General features: G+C 40.5%; 1 protein-coding gene across 1 annotated transcript in view; it reads left to right on the top strand.

Annotated features, from left to right (window-relative positions):
• Positions 1-8008: 8008 nt before the first annotated feature.
• Positions 8009-17037, top strand: part of STAU2 (staufen double-stranded RNA binding protein 2) — a 287857-nt gene continuing 278828 nt past the window's right edge. Inside the window, exon 1 of the mRNA XM_023519237.1 lies at positions 8009-8063. The gene's annotated coding sequence lies outside the window, so the exon portion shown is untranslated. The remainder of the gene's footprint in view (positions 8064-17037) is intronic.

The raw sequence follows: 17037 nt of genomic DNA, 5'->3' as shown, positions 1-17037 counted from the left end.
GGGGTCAGTTCTCTGTAGTGTTTGCCAATGTTGGAGCCGTCTGCAAAGTGTCCCTGGCAAGAAGGTAAATACCCTCATCGGGGGCGCCCGGGAGGCCCCTACTTCCGCCCCGCTAGTGGAGGAGGCAGAGGGCGCTGGGGAGCCCTGCAGGTCCGCGACGCGGCGAACCCCGAGAAGAGCGGCCCCCTCCGCGGCCTCCCCTCCCCCGCGCCTTTCCTCCTCCTCCTCCTCGAGCTCTCTCGGGGCAGGCGGGGGGAGGGGAGACCAGTCTTGGGGGGCAGGGCCGCCTGGGAGCAGGCGACAGAATTGGGGGGGCGTGTGTGGAGGGGGTGGGACGACACAGGTGTCCTGAGGGGAGGAGCCGGGAGCAAGGCGAGCAGGCCGGCCTGGATGGGGGTACCGACGTGGGGAGAGGCAGGAACCCGGCGGAGGGCACTGGAAGGTGGGGGGTCCTGGAGGCCGGGATGGGAAAGGCCGGAAGAGCGGACGACGAGTGAAGCGGCGGTGTGGGAGCGAGCAGGGCAGAGGGAGGCCCTGGGAGGGTCTGCGGGGACTGGGCCTGGGGGCGCCGGAGGTCGGGGCGGGGGGTGGCGGCGGCGGCCGTGGCTATTTCTGTATAATGGGCAAGTGGTAAAGACGTAACTCGCCGAAATGGGGGAGGTAGGTGGGGCCGAGGGGACAAAATATATCCTATGACAGGCAAGTTCTGCTGTGGCTCTTATGAACTACTACGGTGATGGCTCGGCTTAAAGGGGTAGTTGGCGGTAGTGACCTTGCCAGGGTGAAGGGAGTTGGGCGAAGAGACAAAGCTCAGTTACAGAATCCACTAGTGAGGGCTAGGACTCCAGGCTCTCCAAGGGAGAGCGGGAGACGGTGGTGGTGGTGGGGTGTTCCGCAGAGGCAATTGAGAACGCAAAGCTGAGATTCTTAGGGGGCGGGGATAATGGCCCTGGAGTTCTGGAAGTCCCCGGAAATATAGGCAGGATTTTGCATTTGTGAATAGTTTTCTTTGGGAGGGGTCCATATTTGCTCTCATCCGCCCCCCGCCCCCTTCCTGCAAAAGGCTTAAGAACTACTTGGGTAGAGAGGGGACCATCGAATTAGGGTAGACCCAGAAATTTACTAAAGGATTTTAAGGTGGGTGGATCCTGCAGAAAGGATAGAGATGATCATATAAAAGTATTTTACTGTTAACTGAAAACCTTTATTGTTTAATGTTTGATTGTACAATTTTGGTAACTTTTGCTGAGCAGCACTTGGCCTCCGATGTATCCTTATGTTTTAGGAAAGCATGGTGAACACTTGAAATCAAAATCGTGATGGGCAGGCAGAATGATAGTAACCTTGTAGAAGAAAAGATTGCAACATTTGTCCGGGAGGATATTCTTTCCAGTGTGTGCTTTTTGAAGATCATTCAGATAATACTGTTGTGAATTCAGTTGCAGTTGAAATTTTTATTTAATAAAATTATCAAAACCAAGACGTGTTCTCCATTTTGTTTTGTAATATGGCAAGTTTTTCATTGTTTGGTTTGTTTATATTTTAACTGCAAACCAGAAAGATCATATATCACTTTAATTTGCTTAATTTTGCAACAGGCCTGTATTAAATTTGTGAAGCAATCATGCCAAACGGTGTGTGTGTGTGTGTGTGTTTCCCGCTGAAGACACTATTGCCACATTTCATTACATGACAGTGTAAGTTGAAATTTACTCCTAAGCGATGGTTATTGGTAGGATATGGTGCATACTTCCACACAGATAACTGCATTCTTTCTTGAAAACCAGTGTTTTGTATTTGTGAAAATGTTGCCCTATAATCCAAGTATGTATTGTTTTTTTTTTTTTTTTTTGAGACAGAGCCTCAAGCTATCCCCCTGGGTAGAGTGCCATGGCATCACGCTCACAGCAACCTCCAACTCCTGGGCTCAAGCGAGTCTCCTGCCTCAGCCTCCCAAGTAGCTGGGACCACAGGCGCCCGGCCATTTTTTGGTTGCAGCCATCATTGTTGTTTGGCGGACCCGGGCTGGGGATTCGAACCCGCCACCTTAGGTGTATGTGGCTGGCGCCTTAGCCCCAAGTATGTATTGTTAATTCAAGCAGAATGCCGAATAATTTTTAAGTTCTAACTTTTCATTTGGGAATAATTTCAAGTTTACAGAAAAGTTGTAAGAATAACAGTACAAAGAACATTCTTGTAACCTTTACTCAGATTCACCTGTTACCATTTTATCCATTTATGATTTGCTCCCGATCAGACACATTAAATATTTTTTTTCTGGACCATTTAGGGGTAAGTTGCACACCGTAACACTCCATGTGGTTCTTAACTCCTAAATATTTAGGAAACCTTAGGAGTTTTACATTTTAGCTTCCTTGGCTTGTCTGGAATGAAGTTCTAGGGAAGAGTGACTTGCTTTTCCACAAAGAGTAAGAGTGTAAAAAATATCTAAGAAAGTTACCAAACTTTTAAATATGGAAATAATATAGAAAGTGAGACTGAGTGGTTTTCCTGTTTATATTATAGAAGATATACTAAAGCCTAAACATTGAGGTTTTTTTCTCTGTACCTACCCTCTCTTTACTCCTATTATTTGTAGCTCATTTTCTTTTGTACACTTTGGGTGCTGTGTATGTGATCATTTCTGTGTACAGGTCATGGTAAAGAGAGGGGAAAATCTAGGTATTGCGAAATGGAATTCCTTTCCTATTAGACTTTATAGTTTGAGACATGCACAGTATGATCACATACAGGTATTTTTAAGCCTTTTTCTAGGTACTCCACGTATTCGATGAGTGTCTAATTATCTGTAATAATTATGTGTATGTGTGTATCATTTTTAAATTTTGAATAACCTCCCTTCCCCCAAAGTTCTATATAGGAGCCTTGACATTATGTTGTCCTAGAATTCAAGGCCTTGACTTTATTATAGAAGAAAATTTAAGAAGACAAGTCTTTTATAACTTTTTGTATAGTGAAGAGAAGAGGACTTTGAGCTAGAATGAACTGGGTTATAATCCTAGCAATATGATTATGAGCAAATAACCCAACCTCTAGAAAAATGAGGATAAACACATCCAAGGTAATGAGGATAAAATAATGTAAAAATGGCAAAAGATGGCACCTGGGATATAAAATTACTGTCTGATAAATGTTAGTTTCTTTGTTTTTTCATGGCTCTGGCATGTGGTTTTCCACCAGAATAGTTTGTGGAATAAGATTTTCTATATACTTAGAATCTTTCATGGGCTCTTAGAAGACATTAAAATTTATACTGAATTATTTTCTTTACATAAGAGCAATTTTGCGGGGTATTATAAAAAAAAGTGGAAAACATTTTTAAAGGTTTTTAAAGGACTTCATGGGTTTTTTAGAGTGAGAAGCTTTGATGTTTAATTTTATGGTAGTTTATAGTCTAAGAATGGCGATTTACTGTTTTTGCTTTTCATATTAGACGTTTAAGGGACAATTGTTTATCAATGTGGAATGGGTGCTGATATAAACAATGTATAAGTATTAATTGAATAATAATGATGTTTCATGCACATATAGAGCAGTATTTAATCATTGAGGATTATATAGATTTAATTTTGTATAGTTTTTAATTTATCAGATGGGCAAAGTTAGGTAGGGGTTCTCTTAGCAGTATGTTGCAGGTACAGATCGGACCCTTAATTCTTCATGAGCATCATGCCTTTCCTAGTTTGCAGTGCCCTTTCTCCATAAACTGCCCTCCCTTTATCATTTACTAATTTGGAATGTGGAACTGCATGTTCTAATGTGCCTCACTGAATCACTGTAGGGCATTTTGGGGACATGTGAATGGGCATCTCTAAAAGGACTTCGTTGTAATGGAAATGAACTAACTTTTGCTAGAAACTTTTTTTGACAGAGGAGGTGGATTTTATTGAACTGTGTGTAATATAAAACTGTTCTGCGTACACAGCTATGATTTAATAATTAAAAAAAAACCCAGCCAACCAACCAAAAAAAACTATTTTGCAGCTGGGTACCCCTAGCTCAGTGGTTAGGGTGCCCGCCACATGCACCAGGGCTGCTAAACAACAATGACAACTAGAACAAAAAAATAGGTGGGCACTGTGGCGGGCACCTGTAGTCCCAGCTACTAGGGAGGCTGAGGCAAGAGAATTGCTTGAGCCCAAGAGTTTGAGGTTGCTGTAGAGGACGTCTCTGTCTCAGTTTAAAAAAAAACACAAAAAACAGCTGTTGCTGCATTTTATTCTCTTGATATTTTATCAATTTGTTTAATTGATAAATTGAGGATAGTAGACTGGGCAAGTCTTTAAAGAAGATAGGAAATCTTAAAGACGTGCCCCTACAGGCATTCTGAATTGCCTGTGGTATAGCTGCAAATCATGGTTTTTAAATTGATGTAAATTTAATATCACTTGGTTTAAAAATATTTAACTTACAGAATATTAGCTAGTTATTTCACAAAGTGCTGTTATAAATATACTAACTTCATGCATTTTAATTAATGCAGTTCTTTATAGTGTAATTGTGAAGGAAAGACTTATAACTTACTTAAAATTGTATGTTCAGCCAGGTGAAGTGGTGGTTCATGCCTGAAATACTAGCACTCTGGGAGGCCAAGGTGGGAGGATCACTTGAGGTTAGGAATTTGAGAGCAAAGCAAGATCTCATCTCTGCTAAAAAGAGAAATATTAGCTGGGTGCAATGATAGAAGATTATAGTCCCAGCTACTCAGGAGGCTGAGGCAGTGGGATCACTTGGCTGAGCCCAGGAGTTTGAGGTTGCTAAGGCCATTGTACTCTGCCTGTGTGACAGAACAAGAGTCTATCTTTAAAAAAAGAAAAAATGGGCTCAGCGCCTGTGGCTTGGGTGGCTAGGGCGCCAGCCACATACACCAAGTGTGCTGGGTTCGAATCCAGCCTGGGCCCACCAAACGGCAATGACGGCTGCAACCAAGAAATGGCTGGGCATTGTGGCGGGGGCCTCTGGACCCAGCTACTCGGGAGGCTGAGGTGAGGGACTCCCTTGAGCCCAGGAGTTGGAGGTTGCTGTGAGCAGTGGTGCCGCAGCACTCTACCCAGGAGGACAGCTTGAGGCTCTGTCTCATTGAAAAAAAAAAAAAGTTCAATTTTAAGTGTTTTTTTTTTTAATTTTTTTTTCTCCTTGAAATACCTTTTGGTAGGTATTAGAAGAAGATTAGAAATTTTAAAAAATATACCTCAGTATCTTACTGTACCTGCCTCTTGGAATCAGCCACCAGTGTTACCAAAGAAACATGTACAGGTCTGTAGATAAGCAGTTGTAACTTTGATACTAAGTATGAGCAAAATGTTCTTTCTCCAAGTTGATGAGTGCTTGATAAATAATGCTATCAAAAGTAGCATTGAGAAGCTAGCAAAAGAATCATTGCTAATGAGAGAGTAAGGGATACTAAATCACTAAGTTGCTTTTAGTGGTTATTTACACTTTCCGATTGGTTGGGTTTATATTTTTAGTTATAGCTAGTATATTTCAACACTGTTTATGACCACATCTTTTAAATAAAGAATGGAAATGTTTAAGTTTCATAATTTACCACTTTAAAGTTCTGATATTACTCATTTGTTCTTGTTGAACAGGAGTATGTTTTGCCTATCTAAGTATATTAATTAATACTTAAAGTACTATAGGAGTATTGAATTTTAGAGTCAAACAAGATTGTCTTATTTATTGTTGCATAAAAAATTGCACCAGCTGGGTGTGGTGGCTCATGCCTATAATCTAGCACTCTGGGAGATGGAAGAGGGTGGATTGCCTGAGCTCAGGATTGGAGATGAGGTTAAGCAAGAGAGAGACCCCATCTCTAAAAATATAGCTGGGTGTTGTGGCGGGTACCTGTAGTACTAGCTACTCAGGAGGCTGAGGCAAGAGAATCACCAGAGTCCAAGAGTCTGAGGTTGCTGTGTATACTATGCATTTAACCCCAGGTGACTGAGTGAGACTCTGTTTCTAAATAAATAAATAAAATAAAATAAAAAATTGCTCTAGAATTTAAGGGCTTAGGACAACATCCATTTAATATCTTAGTTTCTGTGGGTTAGAAATCTGGGTGCAGCTCAGCTGGGTGTCAGTGGCTCAAGGTCCCTTATGAGATGGCAGTCAAGCTATTAGTTGAGGCTGTTGTTGTATCTGGAGGTTCTAGAGGTAGGAGATTTGCTTCCAGATGTATTCATGTGGCTCTTGTAAGATTGAGATCCTTGTGGCTGTTAGACTGAAGACCTTGGTTTTTGCTCACTATTGGCCAGAGGTTTCTCTCCGTTCTTTGCCATGTGGGCCTCTCCAAATGGCAGCTCACAGTGTAACTTCTGTCAGGAGACGAATGAGAGAAGGTGACATCCAAGACTTTTTACAACCTAATCTTGGAAGGGTTTCTCATTATTTCTGCTGAATTCTATTTGTTAGAGGCTGCCTACCACAAGGACTTTAGTTTACTTTTGAAAGGTTGAAGGAGAAAACAAAGAAAGAAAGACACAAAGATATACAAAGTAATTTGACCAAGGCTTGGACGTGGACGGTAATCTCTTGAAGAATTTAAACTAACTCAAATTCACTGATACCCTAGGCCTAGGCTCTTTATACAACATTTTGTTTTTTTAGGAAATAAAAAAATAATTAGAAAGACACTCTTGTAAGAAAAATATTAAAAGTTCTCAAAGTTATTTTGAATTGTAATCAGTTTTTCATCTTGAAAAAAATGGTAGCCAAATACAGGAGTGTGTGTGTGTATCCAAGTTTACTTCTGAGGGAAAGTTCGATTTAAAGTTTTATAGCATGAAAAAAGTGATTGGATGTAATCCTTTTGCTATACATCAACATTGTTACTTTGTAGACAGTGTTTTTGGGGGGAGGTCTGCTGTACATATGTATATTGTATAAACTTCTCATTACGCTATCCTATGATTTGTTTATTTTGGTTTTTCTGTCCTTCTTTGGCACCTGTTTCTAAATTTAAATGAAGAAGAGATATACCCTGTGAAAAGAAATATAACCAAGGGGAAGGAGTCAGGTTGAGAGGGAAGCAAATTCAGATGTAGCAGTGGAATGTATTATGATCATGACTTTTTTTGGAAAAAAAAATTTTTTTTTTGAGACAGAGTCTTACTGTGTTGCCTTCAGTAGAGGGCTGTGACATCATAGCTCACAGCAGCCTCAAACTCTTGGGCTCAAGCGATCCTCTTGCCTCAGCCTCTTCAGTAGCTGGGATTACAGGTATCTGCCACAATGCCCTGCTAGCTTTTTTTTTTTTGAGACAGAGCCTCAAGCATCACAGCTCACAGCAACCTCCAACTCCAGGGCTCAGGTGAGTCTCCTGCCTCAGCCTCCCAAGCAGCTGGGACCACAGGTGCCTGCCACAACGCCCAACTATTTTTTGGTTGCAGCCGTCATTGTTGTTTGGCAGGCCCAGGCTGGATTTGAACCCGCCAGCTTAGGTGTATGTGGCTGGCACCTTAGCCATTTGAGCCACAGGCTCCAAGCCAAACAGAGCTGTTTAAAACATGTTTACAGGAAGGGGAATGTACATTGAATATTAATTTCAAACTTTTAGATTTGTTTTTAACAGCTTCAGTTTTGCTGGGATTATTTTAGAATTCTAGAAGCTACAACTAGGAAAAAAGAATTCTAGAAGCAGAAAGGACTTTGTACAACAGTCTAGATCTGCACTGTCCAGTATGGTAGCCACTGGCCACGAATGCTGATTTAAATTTAAATTCACGTGAAAGAAAATTGAACATTTACCTTTTGGTTGCTTTAGGCATGTTTCAAGTGCTCAGTAGCCATGTGTGGTTAGAAGCTATTGGATTGGGGAACATAGTGGAGAACACTTTCATCATCATAGAAAGTTCCATGCTGATCTGGATCAGTTACATTTTATATTTGATTTTGATCAACAACATGTGTTTAAGATGCTAGTCATTGAGGTTGCCAACTAAGTTGAACTTTATTTCTTCATTTTCATTTTCCAGTTTCTGGAGCCCTGAGGGATACAGCAATTTGGTCAATATTGTCTTAACATGCTTCAAATAAATCAGGTGAGTTTGTGTTAAGGCATTTTACTTACAAGGTACTTTGGCTATAAATTGTAAAACATTTAAACTCAGTCTTTCTATAACTGTAACCTGACCACCACTTTTAAGAAAAGTTACATACTGTATAATCAATGGAGACTGTAGGACAAGTTGCTTAAGGATAATAGCGATCATTCTGAAAGTTGATATCTGCCCAATGTGCAGAGCAGAAAGTTTATGTGTTCTTGATGTCACATCCCTCTAGGACTTGTTGGTGTGTTCAGAATGCTTATGATCATGATATATTGTAAGTAGGTGGCAATTCTGCAGACTCAAAGAACTTCTAGTGACAAATCTTGAGAAATACTTGTATCATTGTTAAAAAACAATTCCATTCTAGTGCATTGCAGAGGGCCAGAAGGAAGTGCTCTGCTAAATAAACTGTAGCATATAATGCTTTGGACTCACTGAAAGAAGTATTTTTCTTAGTTTTTGGCATTTCTCCAAGAACTTGACATATTTAATTTTACCTTTTTTGAACAAGTAGAACATAACTGTAGTATTAGAAAATACTTTGTTTTATTTCATTGATTGCAAATCAAGAGAAATAGAATTAAACTTTCTTCTGTAATTTTTTAACTTTGTTTCAATTTTCATAATATAATTAACAAAAATAATCCCAACTCACTGCCCTCCACCATACAGTTTCATGCACCTTCTCTAAGAAAATCTCCAGATTTTGGCTTGACGCCTGTGTCTCAAGTGGCTGAGGTGCCAGCCACATACACCTAAGGTGGCGGGTTCGAATCCAGCCCGGACCCGCCAAACAACAATGACAGCTGCAACCAAAAAATAGCTGGGTGTTGTGGCGGGCGCCTGTGGTCCTAGCTACTTGGGAGGCTGAGGCAGGAGACTCACTTAAGCCCAGGAGTTAGAGGTTGCTGTGAGCTGTGATGCTACAGCACTCTACCCAGGCGGATAGCTTGAGGCTCTGTCTCAAAAAAAAAAAAAAAAAAAAGAAAATTTCCAGTTCTTGTGCATCACATACCATCTCTACACCAGTGTCTTCTAAGTTTATACCTGGTCTAGACCTTTTTCTGAACTCTAGACTCAGGTAGCAGTTACCAACTTGATCTCTTAACTTGGATGGCTTTATATATCTCAGACTTAATGTGTGCCCAAGAAACAGTCTACTGTATTTTGCCATGTATAATGTGTACTTTTTTGCCCAGATTTCTGAGGGAAAAGTAGATATTCATTATACAAGGGTGTAGTGGTAATGGTGTATCTACATAAATATTTTTAATTCTTTTGTTTATGCTTATGCCTTAAAAGTGTAACTCTTTCTTGTATCAATATGTTAAAAATAAATGTTAAAATTCCTTTGTTATACAAAAAGCATGTGCCTAAATATAAACAAATAAAAATTTGAATTAAAAAGTTAAGAAAAATATTTCTTTCCTGAAAGTTTGGACCAAAAATGTGGGTGTACATTATACATGGGAGTTCATTTATACATGGCAAACTATGCTAAATGTTTCAGATATACTGGACTGTTTTAGCTCCTAGATTGGGCAAGGTTGTTCCAGCTACAGGGGGTTTGCACAGAGTACCTCTGTCTAGATCTCTCTTCTTCTCTGTGTTTGGCTCACTTGACTTTAGGTCTAGTATACGCTCTCATAGAGCCCTGCTCTTTTGTATAATGCCGTCATGACCTTTGCAGTTATAATCAAATATGTAATTATTTGTTTGACGTCTATCTTCCTTGCTAGAAGGTATGTTTCATGAAGACAGTGACTTGGTTGTTTCCATTATATCTGCAGGTTCCAAAATAAATAATGTAAGTAGTTTTCACATATTTGTGAGTTGAGTGGATAGCAGTGCTAGAGTTGTCACTAAAGCAAGGAGATCACTATTCTTTTCAACAATAGTGACATAATTGTGTTGCAACTTCGGTGTGTGATGCTTGTGTTACACAAATGCAATTAACATAAAATCTCCCTTATGCAAAGTTTTTTGATTTTTCTTTTGTACTTTTCTTTTGTAACAAATCAACGTTTTTGCAACTTCTTGTTTAAAAAGAATTTGTTTTCATCAAAGACATTAGTAATAGTGTATCAGCATAAAGGAATCTTAAACTTATATGTGCTTAGTGCTTCCTGTAGTGTCACAGCTGCTATCAAATCCCAGTGGCAGCATTGATGACTCTTTCTGAGACCTGATTTGCGAAGTGTGTTGTAGGTGTGAAGTTGCCACTAAATGACTATCTGCAGATACCTGCCATTAATCATATGGCTACAATTAGAATAATTTGTTTCATATTTTATCATTGGCAGATGGAAATGACCATTTGTTTTATGCCAGCCACCTTCATGGAAAATTATAGTTTATGGATTAGTTAGTTCTAATAAGGATGTACTAACTGGCTATGTTGCAGGTCATGTTGACTCAGGCATTGAAGATGATTCCTGGCTGGCCACAGCATCTCGTTAGGCTTTGGCTAGAAATTGTACACAGTGCCTGAGGATGTACATACTTAACTTATAGAAGTCAAATATCCCTTTTCAAAAATGCTTGGGATCAGAAGTGTTTCAGATTTTGTATTTTTTCAGATTCTGAAATACTTGTGTACTGATTGTCCCGAATCCAAAAATCTGAAATCCAAAATGCTCCAGTGAGCATTTCCTTTGTCTTGTTCAAGGTGCTCAAAAAGTTTTAGATTTTGGAGCATTTTGGATTTTGAATTTTCAGATTTGGGATGCTCAGCCTTTAACAGGGATGTATCCCTAGAATCACTGAAGGATTCCTTCTTGTTATTGATTGTAGTTTTTTCAAAATGTTCAAGTCTGAGAAAAAGACTTTATTCAATGTAAAGTTGAGTTTTCAAACTTAGGAGTGATTTTTATCTTTTACTGTTTTCTTGGTGACTGTCTTTTATGAAAATGAAGGTTCTCACTTAAGATAAATGTTAATAGCATAGAAAGGGGATTTAAGCCAATCCTCAACTTGAAACAATTGAGGTTTTTACTATGTGGTTTATTTATTTATTTAGGCAGAGTCTCAAGCTGTGTAGAGTGCTATGGTGTCACAGCTTACAGCGACCTTAAACTCTTGGGCTCAAGCGACTCTCTTGCTTCAGTTTCCCAAGTAGCTGGGACTACAGGTGCCCACCACAATACATGGTTATATTTTTGGTTGTAGTTGTCATTGCTGTTTGGCAGGCCTGGGCGGGATTTGAACCCACCAGCTCCAGTGTGTGTGGCTGGCACCCTAGCCGCTGAGCTACAGGTGCCGAGTCTGTTTGTTTATTTTTATTTTGAGACAGAGTCTCACTTCCATGGTGACAGCCAAGAGCACAGCAACCTAAAACTCTTGGGCTCAAGCGATCCTCTTGCCTCAGCCTCCTGAGTAACTGGGAGTATAGGCACTCCATGATGCCTGGCTACTTTCTCTGTTTTTAGTAAAGATTGGGGTCCTGATCTTTCTCAGGCCTATCTTGAACTCCTAAGCTTAAGCAATCCACCTGACCTGGCCTCCCAGAGTGTTAGGATTACACTGTGCCCGGCCTAGTATGTGATTTTTAATACTGTCTCTAGGATTAGTACTAAGTTTTTTATTTGGGAAGTCTTTTCATTCTGTAAATGCCTGAATTATACTCTTTTTTAGTCCTGACATATTCTTCCATGTATGCTCCTGAAAGTAATTAAAAACTAGACTATAATAAGTTATTTAGTATTTTCTTTGATTTAACTTTGCCTGACATTAGTTTTTTTTTAAAGAGACAGAGTCTCACTTTGTTGCCCTTCATAGAGTGCTGTGGCATCACAGCTCATAGCAACTTCCAGCTCTTAGGCTTAGGTGATTTTCTTGCCTCAGCCTCCCAAGTTAGCTGGGACTGCAGGCGCCCTCCCACAATGCCCGGCTATTTTTGTTACAGTTTGGCTGGGGTTCGAATCTGCCACCCTCAGTATATGGGGCCAGTGCCCTTCTCACTGAGCCTTAGGTGTCGCCCCTGACATTAGTATTATTATGGAACATGGTAGTGTTCCATGTTCAGTTACAATAACGGTACTTTTGTGCCTTTAAATTGAGATCCTCATTTTTACTTTTGGCTTTTAAGAATGTGTTACTATCCATGTGCAACCCATACTTACTGTAGAAGAATTAGATGGCATTGATAAACAAAACAACAAAAAAAATCACAAGAATCAGTGTAACCTGGTTTCTTGTATCCTCAATGAATCCCCAACAATAAAAAAAAAAAAGAAAGAGAGAAATAGACATATTGAATAAAAAAATATCACAAGAAATTCCACTATTCTTTTGTGGAGATAATCACTGGTAACATTTTGGAGTATATACTGCTAGCTTTTTTTCTATGAAGGTATGTTTTTATGTGGATTTAATAATCTTATTTTTGGAAGTACTAAAATTTATTTAAACAAGCCCTTATTGTTGCACAGATTTTTATAGTGTAGTTAATGCCACAGTAAGCTTTATTTTACACGTATTTGTCCATTAATTTTTCTAGAATTACAAGAAATGGAAATACTGGTCAAAAGGTAGATTTTAAAGACATTTGATATATAAATACCAAAAATACAAAATTATATTTACTAGAAATATATGAGAATGCCTATTTCTTTACTTCCTTGGCAAATTTTGAGTTTTTGCCAATCTGTCTGACAAAAGTGGTATTTTAATTTGTATTTCTGTGATTTGCTTCTATTTGTTATTTTGTGTTTTGCTTTTTGTAAAATGCTTATATTGTGTCTACTGTCATCTTTTTATTTGTACTATTCTTTGGATTATATATATATCCCCTGAGAATGTTCTGAGTTAGTATTTGTAAGCATTACTTTATGTTTTTTCATTCATTGCTAATGAACAAATAACTGGGAAGTACTACATAGTTTCCAGGGTACTGTGATAGACAGGGGTTTGGTGTATTTGGGGCCCTGTTTCTCTGATGATTAATTCCCCAGGGAAAGGAAACTCATTTTAGTATTAAGCTGTATCTAATATAAATTAAGAAGGCATGTTGCTGTGCCATAATATTTTAAAATGAGTCACTGATACAGGCCAATTTTGGAGCGTTAAGTGATGAAGCAGACTTGATAGGTCATTGTGTCCTTAGAGGATTGGAGAAGTTTACATTAGTCAGTTGCAGTATTGTGAGAGTGCAACAACAGGGATTTAAGTAGTCTGGTGGCTCCTTTTAACAAGGTTTAGTTGTAGATTTGGGCAACATGAAAGCTAAGAGGAAGCTTTAAGAGCAGACAGACGTGGAATGGGAGGGCAGACAGGGTAAGACATTTTCAGTGCAAGAGCAGCAAGAGAAAGCCCTGCAGGGCAAGCGGGAGCCGGACACTGTGAGAAGAGTAACGCTGCTATTGTCCTGTGTCGTGTGAAGCCAAAGTATGATTATCAAGAAGGATAGCTGAGGTGGGAGGATCCCACGAGCTCAGGAATTGGAGACCAGCCTGAGCAAGAGGGAAACCCTGTCTTTACTAAAAATAGAAAAAAATTAGCTAGGCATGGTGGCAGGTACCTGTAGTCTCAGCTACTCCGGAGGCTGAGGCAAGAGGATCTCTTGAGTCTAGGAATTTGAGGTTGCTGAGGCCATGGCACTCTAGCCTGGGCAGTATAGTGAGTGTCTCAAAAAGGAGGGGCGGGGAGAAGCAAAAGTCTATCTTTCTGCACTGAGATAACTGAGATGACAAAGCTAAGATGCTTAGCATTGGCCTTGGTACTACTCTGTTGCTGTTAATTCTGCTATGAATGTTGCTGTTGGTTATTTTCTGCCTGACTCTGGGAAAGGAGGATAGAAGGTAGACCTTTAGGTAGGTCACTGGGTAAAGTTTTTTTGGGGCATAAACCACTTAGAAGCTTTCTCAAGTCCAGATTGGCTTCAAGTGCTTGCCTCTTTTTTTTTTTTTTGAGACAGAGCCTCAAGCTGTCCCCCTGAGTAGAGTGCTGTGGCATCACAGCTCACAGCAACCTCCAACTCCTGGGCTCAAGCGAGTCTCCTGCCTCTGCCTCCCAAGTAGCTGGGACCACAGACCCCCACCACAACGCCTGGCTATTTTTTTTTTTTTTTTTTTTTGGTTGCAGCTGTCATTGTTGTTTTTGGCAGCTGGGCTGGATTCAAACCCGCCACCTTAGGTGTATGTGGCTGGCGCCTTAGCCACTTGAGCCACAGGTGCCCAGCTGCTTGCCTCTTTTTTGATGTAGAACCAGGAACTTTATTTTTTTCTCTTTATAGTTGCCTCTGTAAACTCTTAGTTACTATTTTTTCCCCAAATCTGGATATGGAGTAGAATCTACAATTTGCTTATTTATCATGTAGCCATATGGTATAGTCTCCAGTTAGGGGATAAGAAAAATAGTGAACATAGAGGTCAGGATGTGTAAGAAGGGTTTTTACTTTCCCCTATGCTGACATAATAGGAACTAGATTTATGTGTGGCCAGCTTCCAAGATGGCCCCCAGTGATCCCTGAATTCTGATATTTGCAGCGTTGTGTAACCTCCTACACATTGTATTTGAGTTTGTCTATGTGATCAATAGATTATGGTAGAAATGATGAATCATTTTGAGGATAGGTTATTTATAGAACACATTGTAGGTTCTGCCTCTCACTTCTCTTGTAACCCTGTTTCTCCCCATCCTCTTGAATTGCTCACTCCTAGAGCAGTTAGCTGCCATGTTGTGAACAGCCCAAAGGAGAGGTTCTTATAGTGAGAAATTGAGGCCTCCAGACAACAGCCAACAAGGAACTGAGGTCTCTAGCTGGCAGAGTGTGTGTGAGCCTTCTTGGAAGCAGATCTTTGTGCCCTAGTCAAGCTTCCAGCTTGAGACTGCTGTCCACTGGCATGTTGACTGCAACCTCATGAGAAAGCCTGAGCCAGAGCAACCTATCTGAACTGCTCCCTGATTGCTGACCCTCAGAAAATATGTGCTAAATTGGGATAACTTATTATGGAACAAATACACTTCTTCATTAAAGAACTTGAGAACTTGAAAAATACATGAACGATGATTTTCAGACATTGAATGACAAGCAGGAGCGGACTGTGATCACTGAGAGAATGAAAACAAATGCAGTAAAGCTTTTCAATTGTACCAGCTTATAGTAGAGCCCAGAGGCAGTTTACTGGCTTCTGAACAACAAAGTGGAACCAGGACAGAACCCAGCAGTCTTGTTGAGATGAGGAGACAAGGATAAGAATTTGGGAAGGCCAAACTGGTTAGAATTGCAGGATAGAGTACCAGAGAAAAAGGAGCCTTGCGGGGTTCAGGTGGGGAGGCATATACTAAGAAGCAGGAAAGCACATACAAGTGTGCGTGCCTTCTAGAACGTGGGTTTCTGATTTGTGTCTGCTTAACAAGACCTACTTGAACCAGAGGAAAAAACTACTGGAAAGCACTAAGAAAAATAGTTTCCAAAGTTCACACAAGGGTAGAGATATTTTGTGTTCCCACTACCCAGACTGAAAGATCTTGTAAGTTCTTGTCCTAAGACATAGGACATTGGGAAGAGTCCGCAGGTGCTAAGTGGTTCCAAGTAACTTAACTACACCATAATACTGTTTAGAGCAGGGGTCCTCAAACTTTTAAACAGGGGGCCAGTTCACCATCCTTCAGACCATTGGAGGGCTGGACTGCGGGCCCTGGGATGAGTCAGTTGCTAAGCAGGACAGGCAGCGCCGGCAAAAACACCCGGTGGGCCTGATAAATGTCTTAGGCTGGCTGCATGTAGCCTGCAGGTCGTAGTTTGAGGACGCCTGGGTTAGAGGAATACAACATAATTCAGAACCAAACAAGGTAAAATACACAGTGTTTTTTTATTTTGTTTTGTTTTGTTTTTTAGACAAGGTCTCACTCTGCCACCCAGGCTAGAGTGCAGTGGCATCATCTTCAAACTCTCTGGGCTCAAGTGATCCTCCTGCTTTAGTGTCCCAAGTTGCTGAGACTACAGGCGCTTACCACCACACCCAGCTTATATTTTTTCTATTTGTGGTAGAAATGGGGTCTTGCCTTGCTCAGGCTGGTCTTAGACTCCTGACCTCAAGTGATCTTCTTTCCTTGGTTTCCCAGAAAGCTAGTAAGTGGATGTGTGGCACTGTGCGTGGACCTAATATTACATCTTTTTCTTTTTCTTTTCTTTAGTTTTGAAACAGTCTTACTATGTCGCCCTCATGGTAGAGTGCAGTGATGTCACAGCTCATAGCAACCTCCAACTCTTGGGCTTTAGTGATTCTCTTGCCTCAGCCTTCTAAGTAGCTAGGACCACAGGCGCCCACCACATTACCTGGCTAGTTTTGGTTGCAGTTGTCATTGTTGTTTTAGCAGTCCCGGGCTGGGTTCGAACCCGCCGGCCTAGGTGTATGTGGCTGACGCTATAACCATTGGGCTACGGATGCCGAGCCCTAATATTACATCTTAAACTAGTAAATAAGGAGCATATTAAACTCAAAGATTAGAGTGTAGATAAATGAACTAGAGGATAGGAAAATAATATAGAGAAACCAAAGGTTGATTCTTTGGAAAGATAAACAAATTGACAAACTTATAGCTAAACAAGAAAAAAAGCAAAGATGCATATAACTAAAACCAGATATTAATGTAGGGACATTCCTATTGATCTAAAAGAAATACAAAGCATGAAAGAGGATTCTGTGAACAATTGTGTGCCAACACACTGGATAACCCTGCATGAAATAAACAGACAGTTTCCTAGAAACACTTACTACCCAAAACTGACTCAGGAAGAAATAGAACATATGAACAGAGATATAAGAAGTAAACAGATTGAATTAATAAAAGGAACTTCTGGCTCAGCGCCTGTGGCTCAAGCGGCTAAGGCGCCAGCCATATACACCTAAGGTGTTGGGTTCAAATCCCCAGCCCGGACCCGCCAAACAACAATGACGGCTGCAACCAAAAAATAGCTGGGCGCTGTGGCGGGCGCCTGTGGTCCCAGCTACTTGGGAGG

The sequence above is a fragment of the Otolemur garnettii genome, unplaced genomic scaffold (genome assembly GCF_000181295.1).
Source record: "Otolemur garnettii isolate 467f Iridium unplaced genomic scaffold, OtoGar3 scaffold00163, whole genome shotgun sequence".
Lineage (NCBI taxonomy): Eukaryota > Metazoa > Chordata > Mammalia > Primates > Galagidae > Otolemur > Otolemur garnettii.
Note: the sequence above shows the minus strand (reverse complement) of the source record. Positions and strands in the feature narration are given on the sequence as shown.